The sequence below is a fragment of the Lotus japonicus genome, chromosome 2, assembly GCF_012489685.1.
Source record: "Lotus japonicus ecotype B-129 chromosome 2, LjGifu_v1.2".
Lineage (NCBI taxonomy): Eukaryota > Viridiplantae > Streptophyta > Magnoliopsida > Fabales > Fabaceae > Lotus > Lotus japonicus.
In genome coordinates, this window is record NC_080042.1 from 15,545,420 (window position 1) to 15,557,389 (window position 11,970).

General features: G+C 40.8%; 1 long non-coding RNA gene across 1 annotated transcript; it reads right to left on the bottom strand.

Annotated features, from left to right (window-relative positions):
• Window positions 1-1,152: 1,152 nt before the first annotated feature.
• Window positions 1,153-10,938, bottom strand: LOC130737671 (uncharacterized). The gene is made up of 5 exons (XR_009018849.1): window positions 10,463-10,938; window positions 2,705-2,847; window positions 2,532-2,602; window positions 2,270-2,440; window positions 1,153-2,176 (listed from the first exon to the last, which is right to left on the bottom strand). It is a non-coding gene; the product is annotated as an uncharacterized LOC130737671 (long non-coding RNA).
• Window positions 10,939-11,970: the final 1,032 nt, after the last annotated feature.

Sequence of the window (11,970 nt, forward strand, 5' to 3'; positions counted from 1 at the left end):
CTTCTTTAGATAGGTGGCGCATTCAGACCTGATATGACCATATCCTTCACATTCATGACACTGCACTCCTTTATTCTGACCAGATCTTTCTTCTTCTTTGGTCTTCCTCTGTGAATTAGAGAGCTTGGGTTTGTTATCGAACTTCATGTCCTGGACATTAGGCCTGGTTCTTTTGTCAATCTTTCTCAATGCTCTGTTGAATTTTCTTGCTAGCATGGCCAGAGCCTCAGAAAGATTTTCACCCTCACAATCTTCATCATCACCTTCATCAGTGTTTGACACAAAAGCAATACTCTTATTCTTCTTCTCAGATTTTCCACTAAGTTTCAACTCAAATGTCTGCAAAGAGCCAATAAGTTCATCAACCTTCATGTTCTCGATGTCTTGAGCCTCCTCAATTGCAGTGACTTTCATAGCAAACTTCTGAGGAAGAGATCTCAAGATCTTCCTTACAAGCTTCTCATCTGACATAGGTTCTCCCAAAGCAAATGAAGCATTAGACAAGTCACGGACACGCATGTGGAATTCTGAAATAGTCTCTTCTTCAGTCATCATCAAATTTTCAAATTGAGTAGTGAGCATCTGAAGCCTTGACATCCTTACTCGAGTAGTTCCTTCAGGTGCAGTTTTCAGAATTTCCCAAACATCCTTTGCCACAGTACACGTATTGATCAGCCTAAACATATTCTTGTCAACTCCATTAAAGATAGCATTTAGAGCCTTTGAATTTCCAAGAGCAGCTTCATCTTCAACACTGGTCCATTCTTCTTCAGGTTTTTCCACAACAGTAGTAGAGGTGCCTTCAACCTCAGCCTTAGTGGGGTGCTTCCAACCCCTGACAATAGCTTTCCAAGTCTTGTTGTCAATTGATTTGAGAAAGGCTGTCATGCGAACCTTCCAGTAGTCATAGTTAGTACCATCCAGAATGGGTGGCCTTTTGACTGATCCTCCCTCCTTGTTATCCATGAGAACTTGAATAAAACTCCCTGGAGCTCACCCAACCAGAACAGGGTGCCTGCTCTGATGCCAATTGTAATTCAGGTTCCCTCTGGTACGATTGTCCTGCACGATGCTGGGACAAGAGGTTCGACAACCGCTTAACAGTAAAACAAAACTTAACAACAGAAACAATAACACACAGTAATTGTTAACCCAGTTCAGTGAAAACTTTCACCTACGTCTGGAGGGTTTGCACCCAAAGAAAGGAAATCCACTATCTCAAGATTCAGGAATTACAGACACTCATGAACAACTCAGTTCATAGTTCACTTCCTAATCTACCCAGTGTATTTCTACTTAGAATCTCAACCTAAGTATGAGAGCCCCTCTCACTTCCTCTCAATCACTGCCACAGTGATTGGTAAACACAATGAACAAGTAGAGTTTGAATGCAATCAAACACACAGAATCTCTCTTTGCTTTATAGAATCAGTGAGCAAAGACAGATCCACAACCAACAAAGGACAAAGCACAATAACAAATCCTAAAACACTCGATCTCTCTCTATCAGCTTCGACCATCTTCACGTTTTAGGTCTTCATCCTCTTATAGACTTCAGCAGCGGTAGCATGGGCTTTAGGGTTGGCACGGGCTGAAGAAACAGATTGCAGTAACAGCAATTCAAAACGCAATCTTGATAGATTCGGTTTCTTATTGCACAAGTAAAGATAGAAACCAATCTTTTAACAAAGATTGTTTCAACAAATAACAACCCAACAAATAAACCCTTCTGGAATAGATACTTGCTCCTCAAGTAACTCAAAAACATATCTTCAGTAAATCTTCAGAGGTCCCACAACAGAAACACAAGCTGAGGACTGATGCCCTAGCTTCACGAGATCAGATGGCACGGCATCTGTTTCGACAATCGGTTGTTTTGACAAAATGCATGACAACATGTTCCAACAGATATAAAAAGGAGTATTAAGGGAACTCCAACCACTGTACAAAGATTGAACTAGGCAAAGAAAAGCCAGGAACAACAAAGAAATGCTACTAGTCTTATGATTCTACTTAAATGGAAAAAAAAGTTAGAATTTTTTTTCTTAAGAACTAGAAAGGTTATTTATCATATTTATTCAAATTTGACTATAACACTTTGCCTACTTACCTCATAAGATGTGTTTTCAGCTTCCATGGGCACATTGGTAGGATGATTAATCAATAAAGCAACATCCTGCATAATAAAAGAAAAAAAAATTATATAAACTATAAAGTCATACTGAAAAGTACACAAATAGTTATTAAGAGAAGGAAAAAATATATTTACATCAACATGGTGAAAACCAATTGGTGTGGTGGATGGCCAATATGCCTATAGCCAGTCCTAAAACCCCTCCTCATGGTGAATACAGCATTTGGATGATATAACATGAATGGTGGATGGTTAATGATATTGCTGGAGCATTTGGTGAATGATTTGTCTGAACCCTATAGGAAGCTGCAATAATAAGAATAGGAGGGTTAATAAGTTAATTAATAGAAATCTAAAAAATAAATTAAAAAACAAGAAAAAGGAGAAACTAAATCACCATAATGAGAGTCCATATCAAAACACTTCTCATGGGTTGTGCAGGATTCAGTGTCCAAACTCTATGGGAAGCTATATTAATAAAAGAATGAAAGTTAATAAAATATTACATGTAAATCAAAAAACAAGGCAAAAGAGAAACTAAAATGAGATTGAGATATCAATAATCTTTACCATGTGTTGACCGATTCCAAGAGCTGGCTACACCATTATCATAAACCATCTAGTATGTGATGAGAGTCTATATTAACTCTGTTCCCTGCAACCATCATCATTGTATTGTACCACTATCCATTTGCAAATTTGCAAATTGAAACCTGATATTTAATCACAAAATAAATAAAATAATAAATTTTAGAAATTTTATTTGAGTGATCTATAAAGAATATAATTAATAGTGAAACTTCATTCACACCGCAATTTCACTCACACATATAGAGAATAGGAGTAGTTTAAAAAAGAGATGAATGAGATACATGATATGAGTAACACAAAGTAGGAAGAAAAATTACATAAAAATTTGATGTAACAGAAAGTGACTAGTGTTAACGAATCAAAACCCCCAAAACCAATTCAGAAGCACCCTATTTATGCGTCGTTGTTTCCAGTTCTTCCACCAATGCATCGTTGTTTCCTATTTATGTATACGATGAACCCGCATCGTATAAGTACACCATAACTTCAGGATCAATAAAACAGTTCAAGCAACATAAGTCTTAGTAAAACAATAATCCAATCCAACGGCATAAGCCTCAGCAGAACAATGATTCAATGAATCAACATGTTCTATCCAGTAACAGTTCAATAATTCTCAATATCACATTTGAAGACCCGTTGTCGCAACCGGGGTCGCGGCGGGACGGCGCATTAAAACTAATCGAGTGTCAGAAGAGTCGCCACTAATGTTTTTAGGGAAAACATCAGAGAACCCAAATAATAAAAAAAACCAAATCTAGATTCGGGAGTCGGTTACGTTTAAGGAAGTGTTGGCCCCCTACAACGTCCGTTAAGAAACGGTTACCTATGGTCAATTATACAAAATTTCTTAGCTTTCTAAATTATTTATTTTACCCTTAAGAAAATGTCTTGTATTTTATTTTTAAAAAGAATATTTACAAGTTGCTAGTGTAATGAAAAGATTATTCTACAAAGAAGAACAAAATTTAGATTTTTTATTTGGGGTGCCTGGCGGGGGTGACCTCGAGCCTACGTATTCTCTATCAACAGAGAAAATCAATGCTACATAGTTCTTGGTAGAAAAACATGAGTTGGTTATGATATTTTTTAGTTTTCAAAAGATTAATTCATTTTGAGAAAGGGTAACGGTTTGTTTTTTTGATTTTTTTTATTTGCAAAAGGGTTTGATCCTTAGCAATTTATAGATAGATTATTAACAACATTGAAGAAAATATATGTTTAGATTCTTTTAAGTAAATAATTAGTTAGAGAGAAATTAATTAATGATTGGTACTTACATTTTGATAATTAAAAGCAGGTCCATATGTGGTACCAAAAGAAACTGAATCATGATTTAAAAAAAACAAGGCCCATTCTGGAGGCCTCTGTCTTATGTGGAAAAACTCAATGGAAGTGGAGATACAACAAGCAACAAACAACTTCATAGACACCCTAATTCTTGACAAGGAGAAGTTTATAGAGTGGACAGGGACCTTTATTTATGCTGATCCAGTTTTTAATAGGAGAAGACATTTCTGGAATACTCTCTCTAGCCTAAAGCCTCCCTTCCAAAGACCTTGGCTCTGCGTAGGAGACTTTAATGAGGTTCTAGCAGCACATGAAAAGGAAGGACTACACCCACCAGTAAGGAGCCACATGGAACTGCTCAGAAACTGCCTGGAGGACATGGAAGTCATGGACCTGGAACTAAAAGGAAACAAGTTCACTTGGATTAGTAATCCGAGACAGGGAAGGACCATCAGAGAGAAACTGGACCGGGTTGTTGGCAACTGGAGCTGGAGATCGAAATACCCAAATGCCTTAGTGCTTGCCTTGCCAATCATAAGCTCAGACCATGCCTCCGATGTAATTCAACTATCTCCGAGGGTCAGGGGCAACAGAGACTTTAAATATGAAGCCTACTGGGAGGAAGAAGAGGATTGTCAAGCTGTGGTTAAAGAGGGTTGGGAGAAATCAGTGGGATCGGAAAACCTTTGGAGACAATTCCTGGAAAGGTGCAAAAATTGCAAGAGGGGACTGCGAAACTGGAGTGCTATTAAATTCAAGCGAGCAGACAAAGAGATCATTGAAAATCAGAGGCGGATTCAAGAGCTACAAGAAGGTCCCTTTGATGAGGAGAGCAGAGCTGAAGCCTGCGAACTACAAATCAGGATCAAGACCCTTTGGAAAAGAGAAGAAATCTACTGGAATCAGCGATCTAGAATCAAATGGATGAGATGGGGGGACCAGAACTCTCGGTTTTTTCATGCCTCAACGGTACAGCGGCGGGACAGAAACAAAATCGATAGATTGAAGGATGAAAACGGGATCTGGGTAACTGATGAAAAGGATATAAGGCAGCTTTTTCAGGACCATTATCAGGGAATATACACCAGCAGCACCACCTCCCAAATTGAGGAGTGTCTAACAACAGTTCCGAAGGTGGTGCATGAGGAGCTTAACAGGAAAATAACAGCAAAAGTCTCTCCATGGGAAATAAAAAGAGCAGTGTTTGACCTTGGGGACCTAAAGGCTCCTGGGCCGGATGGTCTAAGTGGGCTCTTCTATCAAAAGCAATGGGCAACAATCCAGGACTCAGTCATTGCAGCTGTGCAAACCTTTTTTGAAAAAGGGGAGATCCTTAAAGAAATCAATGAAACCTAAGTATCTCTGATCCCTAAAATAGCTCAACCAGAAAACGTCTCTCACTTCCGCCCTATTAGCTGCTGCAACTTCATCCTGAAGGTGATCACCAGAATTATAGTCACAAGGTTAAAGAGCTCCATGAACTCCATTGTTTCCCCAAATCAAAGTGCTTTTATCGGGGGCAGACAAATCCAGGACAACTTGGTCATAGTGCAAGAGGCCTTCCACTTCCTCAAGAAAAATCAAGCAAAAGGAAAACAGAATGTAATCATCAAACTGGACATGAATAAGGCGTATGATCGTTTAGAGTGGAGCTTCCTGGAAAAGGCACTATTTGCGCTTGGCTTCGACAGTAAATGGATTGGCTTGGTGATGACGCTTGTCCGGGGAGTTACCTATAAATACAAGTTAAATGGTTCCACAGGCAGAGAAATAATACCTCAACGAGGGCTGAGACAGGGTGACCCACTGTCACCCTACCTTTTTATTTTGGCTATGGATGTGTTGTCTCATATGCTGCTGCATGCTCAAGCAAGTAACAACCTCCAAGGTGTGCGACTAGCAAGAACAACCCCACCTCTAACGCATTTATTTTTTGCAGACGATGCTATCTTATTTGCGCGGGCAGAGGAAGAGGAGCTCTATCAATTACAAAAGATACTTGACCAGTTTTCAAAAGCATCGGGGCAGAGGATCAATGCTACAAAATCTGGCCTTCTAAGCGGCAGATCTATGGAACCCAGGAAGAGGAAAGCTCTAGCAGATATCCTCCAAATTCAAGTGTGGGAGTCTCCAGGCACCTATCTAGGATTACCTGCAGAGTGGGGTCGGTCAAAGATTAGTTCCCTCTCGTGGATTAAAGACAGATTCTTGAACAAGATACAGAGTTGGAAGGGGAGTTTACTTAACCAGGCTGGTAAGGAGATTTTGATTAAAGCAGTCCTACAAGCTCTACCAACCTTTGCAATGTCTATCATCAAGTTGCCAAGAGGCTTCTGTAAGGATCTGAGCAGAAGAGTAGCAAATTTCTGGTGGCGGGGAGACAAAGAAAGAGGAATACACTGGCGTAGTTGGGACATTCTTACCCAGAGGAAAATTGATGGGGGCCAAGGTTTCAAGGATTTCGAATCCTTAAATCTGTCCTTGCTTGCAAAACAAGCTTGGCGGTTGTTAAAGGAGGGTGATACCCTTTGGGGAAGAATCTTGAAGAGCATCTACTTCCCCAACACTAGTTTCATGCAAGCCAAATTCCCTAGGAGCTCCTCCTGGGTTTGGTCAAGTTTAATGGCCGGAAGGGATTTTCTCCTAACAAACGCTAAGTGGTGTGTGGGCAATGGGGAAAAAACAGATCTTTGGAAGCATAGGTGGGTGAGTTCAGGGGAGATTCTAGGAGATGAGACAGTAGAGCCAGGAACAAAAGTTAAGTGCTTAATTGACCCTGTCACCAAAAAGTGGGATGCCCAGAAAATTCTGGAAAGGTGCCATCCCACGACCCTGGGGAAAATCCTCCAAACCCCGCTAAGCTGGACTGATAAGGAAGATGAATTAATCTGGCCGTTTGTGAGAAATGGGGAATACTCGGTTAAATCTGGCTATGTGCAAGCCAAGCAAGCAGGTAACCCAATCCAATCCCGAGCTTCCACCTCCTCCTCCCCTGCTAGCAAACTTTGGAAGTGGATTTGGAGTTCCAGACTCCCTCGTAAGATCCAAGTCTTCCTCTGGAAATTGTGCAAAAATGCAGTAGCAGTGAATGCCAATCTGAGGCGTAGAAACTGCTCTAGAACTGACCTGTGTCCCATTTGCCAATCTGAACCAGAGACGGTGACCCACGCTCTCTTGAAGTGCAATTGGACAAGGCCAATTTGGTTTGGTAACCAATTACAACTGAATCCAGGTGCCCTGAACGTTCCCTCCTTTGAGTTCTGGCTCGCAGAAACCATGGATGCTCTCAGTCAACAAGGAGAGTTCTGTAGCTATGCGATGACAAACCTGGGTTATACCTTATGGGAGATTTGGAAGACTAGAAACCAGAGTGTTTTCCAGGGTATTGAACCAAGTCCCTGGGTGACAATAAATCGCATCACAATCAATATCCAGGAGTTCCTTTCAGCGAAGCAAGAAAAGGTTCAAAACGTACACGTAGCTGGGACAACCATGACCAGAGGGGAATGGAGAAAACCACCGATGACCCATTTGAAGATTAATACAGATGCAGCTTTTGACAGAATCTCAAGGAAAGGAGCGGCGGGTATCCTCATCAGAGATGCGGGAGGTAATGTGATCCATGGGTTTACTGCACACCTTCTTGCTACGTCGCCCCTGATTGCTGAGGCGTTGGCACTGAGAGAGGCTGTCTCTCTTGCTGCCAATTTGGGTTGTGAGCGAGTGATCTTTGAATCAGACTGTCTGCCAGTGATACAGGCTTGCAGAAGAGAGAAGGTAGTCTGGGAGATACAACAAATTATCAGAGACATAATGGAATTCAGGTCGGGCAAGGAATATTGGGGTTTCTCCTGGGTAAATCGCTCGGGGAATGAGGCTGCGCACCAAGTAGCTCAACTTGCCCAGCAAAGATCCCTAATGAAGGACTGGATATGGCACCCTCCTCCAGCGCTTGCAAGGAAGTTACAGAAAGACATGAACTCTTAACGGAGTTGGTTTTTTGGTAGTATAGGAGTTTGCTTCCCTTTTTGTATAATGATTGTGAGTAGATAGCCTTGTTTTTGGCTAAGTTGCTACCATTAATAGTTGGGGGCTCCTTTTAGAATATTGTTTGTAACTAGGATGTCCTAGTTTGTGGTTGCCTTTGTTTCTGCACCACTCTTTGCATCTTGTAGGCTAGAGCGTAGTGTTTATCTGCAAAGCCTTGTATTTAAGATGTTGTTTGTCTTGCCTCTTGGCTGTGGCCAAGGCCTCTTGATTAATGATATTGCAACTTTGACCAAAAAAAAAGAACCCAACAAAAAAAAAAGGGAACAAACGGACCAGCCAAAAAGTAGATTCAGAAATAAGAAATTTTTTTTTTAAAAAATAGAAAACCAAGGAAGAAGGGCCCAGGGCCCGTAGCACAATTAGGGTTGCTTATATTTAATTAAAAAAAAGAAAGAAAGAGTCATATGGTAGTGTTTGACCCGACTTTTTTTTGTCTTAAAAGTTACTTTTAAGTAAAAGTGGAAAATAAGATCTTTTAGAAAAAAGTAAAAGTTGTTTGTCAGTTTTTTAATTTTTTATAACTTAAAAACTGCTTTTAATTAAAATCTATTAGTTAGTTATTAAATTCACAACACCAGGTGGTTGAGGTGACATGATGGTGGAGGGTCAGGTAGCGTTGGTGTTGGAGGTCGGTGTTACCTATTGGCAGTGGTCGCGGTGGCGGTGGTTGTTACCGGTGGTGGAGGTGGTGGCAGTGGTGGTGATGGTGGAGGCGATGGTAGAACGGGTTATGAAGGAAGAGTTGGCGGAAATGGTGGTGGTAGTGGTTCGGAGGCGGCAATGGTGATGGTGCATGCTTATGGCGGTAGTAACGGTGGTGGCGGTGAACGTTTGTGGTGGAGGTGATGGTAGAGGTGGAGGGTGGTGGTAACAATAGAGGTGATGTTCGTGGTAGCAATGAAAGTGGTGGTGTTGGGGGCAATGGAGGTGATGGTGGTGGTGAACGGTTGTGATGGTAGAGATGGTGGTGGTGGTGATGACGGTGGAGGGTGGCGGCAACGATGGTGGTGGTGAACGGTTGTGGTGGAGTTGATAGTAGAGGTGGTGATGATGATGGTGGTGGAGGATGGAGGGTGGGGGTAACAGTGGGGTGATTGTGGTAGTGGCAATGAAGATGGTGGTGGTGGTGGCAATGGAGGTGGTGGCGGTGGTGGTGAGGGTTGTCGTGGATGTGGCAACGATGGTGGTGGTGGATAGTTATGGTGGAGGTGATGGTAGAGGTGGTGGTGGTGGAGGGTGGCGGTAGTAGTGGATGTGATTGTGGTGGTGGCAATGGCGGCGGTGGCGACGGCGGTGGTGGTGGTGGTGGTGGTGGACGGTTGTGGTGGAGGTGATTTTTGAAGTGGTGGTTGTGGTAGAGGGTGGAGGTAATCTCTCTACAGCTTATTTGAAAAAAGCTCCCTCATTTAACTTTTTACTTAAAAGTCACTTTTTCATATTTTCTTTGTAAAAGAATAAGTAACTTATAAGTAACTTATTTTTTAAGAGCTTATTATCAAGTGTGTTTGGCCCAACTTTTCTTAAAAGTAACTTAAAAGTAAAACATAAGTCGGGCCAAACGCTACCTATCAAGGGGATCAATTCCAATTCTTTTTCAATCAGTTACTTTTATTACCCTTTTTTACGCACTATCTTATTCTCTCTCGTTCCTGTTTCTCTTCTTCTTCCTTTTTTTTTTTTTTTTGAAACCCTAGCCTACGCTGACCTTCTCTTATGCGCGCATGGCCATGGTGGCCGCAGCCATGGCAAGGCACGTCGAGGCTGATGAGGGCCGCCACAACACCGAAGTCGCCGCCTTTCGGCGGCGGTCTGGCGAGAGCAACGCGAATGTGAGATAGGGGTCAAAACATTCAAATCTGTTATGTGTTGGTGATGATTTATGCGAAATCAGAACCGATTGAGTGGAGAAATAGGAAGATTGGAGCAGCAACACAACCACAACGGCAAAGTCACCACCTTTCAGTGATGCTCCGGCGAGGGTTAGTGAAGGTGACCCAAAAACACACCGCCACAACTCCGAGCCACCATCCTCCATCGGTGACTCAGTGAGGGCGTGAAGGACAAAGCCTTCCCCTTTCTTGCACTGCACTGTATTTGGTTGCACTGTATTTGGTTACTGTATTTTACTACCTTTTTTTTTGTTTTGTTTTGTTAGTTCATGTATATTTTAGTCTTTCAATGTCTTCATGTATCTGTTTTAGTCTAGGTCTTCATGATAGAAATTTATTTTCATGCTCTGTATCTGGAATCATTCTTATTTACACGTGAAAGGAATAACAAAGGTGAAAAGGAAAGGAACAAGCAACAGAAATAATTCACATGTATTTAGAAATATATGAGCAGTTATAGAAATATATGAGCAGTCTGTACAATAAAGTCTGAGAAGAGAAAGAATACCTTAATGAAAGCTACAAACAGACAAATCACAAAGCTTCTTTGTTCTTTTTCCCAGACTACTTTCAGTCTCTGTTTTTTTTAATGGCTTTTTCTTTCAATCCTTGGTTCCTGGTAAAGTAAAAAAAGTTTCTATTTATAGGGGATGGCTACTTACCTCAGAAGGGTCAAGAACCCCACTTGTTGATTTTCTGATTTCATCTCTATCCTATTCCTCTTTTTTTTAGTACCATATTCTTCTCATGAGCATTTTTTTTAGTCGAAAATGGGCCAAAGGCCCACTAACCACACCCTATTTTTTACTTGGCATATCCTTTTTCTTTTTTATTAGCATTTTTTGTCGAAAATGAGCCAAAGGCCCACTAACCACACACTCTCTCTTTTTTTTTACTTGGCAAAGCATTTCTGGTAAAAAATATGGGCCAAAGACCCACTAACCAGACACTCTTTTTTTTAATTTGGCAAAACCCCATTTTTTATTATTGTTACATGGTTAAGAAATCAAAAATTAATTAACTCACCTGATCACTAACGCTAAAGAGTTCACTCTAAATTTATATCCCTAATTAAGTTATTAATATTTTTTTAAATTCAGACTATTAAGGCCGGACAAAAATGGGTATCCACACCCGTGATTTGGAAGAGAACTTAACTCGGTTAATTTCTCAGTTTAGTGCTCTAATGCTTGTTTAGTGTGATCTTTATGTGTGACTTTGTATGATGGATTTAATCCAATGGAAGTAATATTTTGATTATAAATATCAAAGTTATTTTTTCAAGTGTTTCATTCTAGTTATGTCTCTCTAGATGTGGGTAGAATTGTGTTAAATTTTCTCTTTCACACCCAATTTTACCCACTTCCAGAAAGATATCGGAATTGAATAGAGAAATGAAACATATGATAGACTATGTGAAAGGAAAAAAAGATAAAATAAGAAGATATATAAAAATCCATAACATAAATGGTAAATTTGAACCATGAAGAGAAAACAGTACATGACATATGGTGGTACCCGATCGTCTCCTTGATCACGTCAATGAAGATGGTAGCTCTCCTCCGCCACGCTCCGTCCTTGCTCTAATACAATCCACCCACCTCCACCTCTCTGACCCATTGATTGCCTCAGCATCAGCAACGTCTAAAGCAAAAATCAGACCTCCCAAGACGCTCTCTGCCTCATCTTGTTCCCCGTTATTGCCTTCCGTTGTTGGGACTTGTCTGGATCCTCCACCTGTCGCTGCAATGTTTGCTTAGGTTAGGGAAACCCTAGAAGAGCATTGTTTCTTCAATTGGAGTTCATATATATTTATTTCAAAAGAATGCAAACAATTTAAAAGAAATACAAAAAATACAAAAAAAAATGTGCAACCTGATCTGAGGAAAAGCTCGTGCGACACAATGTTTGCTAATATCCACGAAGTTGTAATGTAGAATAAATTAGGGTTTCATAAGTCACATGGGCCAAAAGCCCAAAATATACATAGCATGGAAATTTCTTATGTTAAACAAC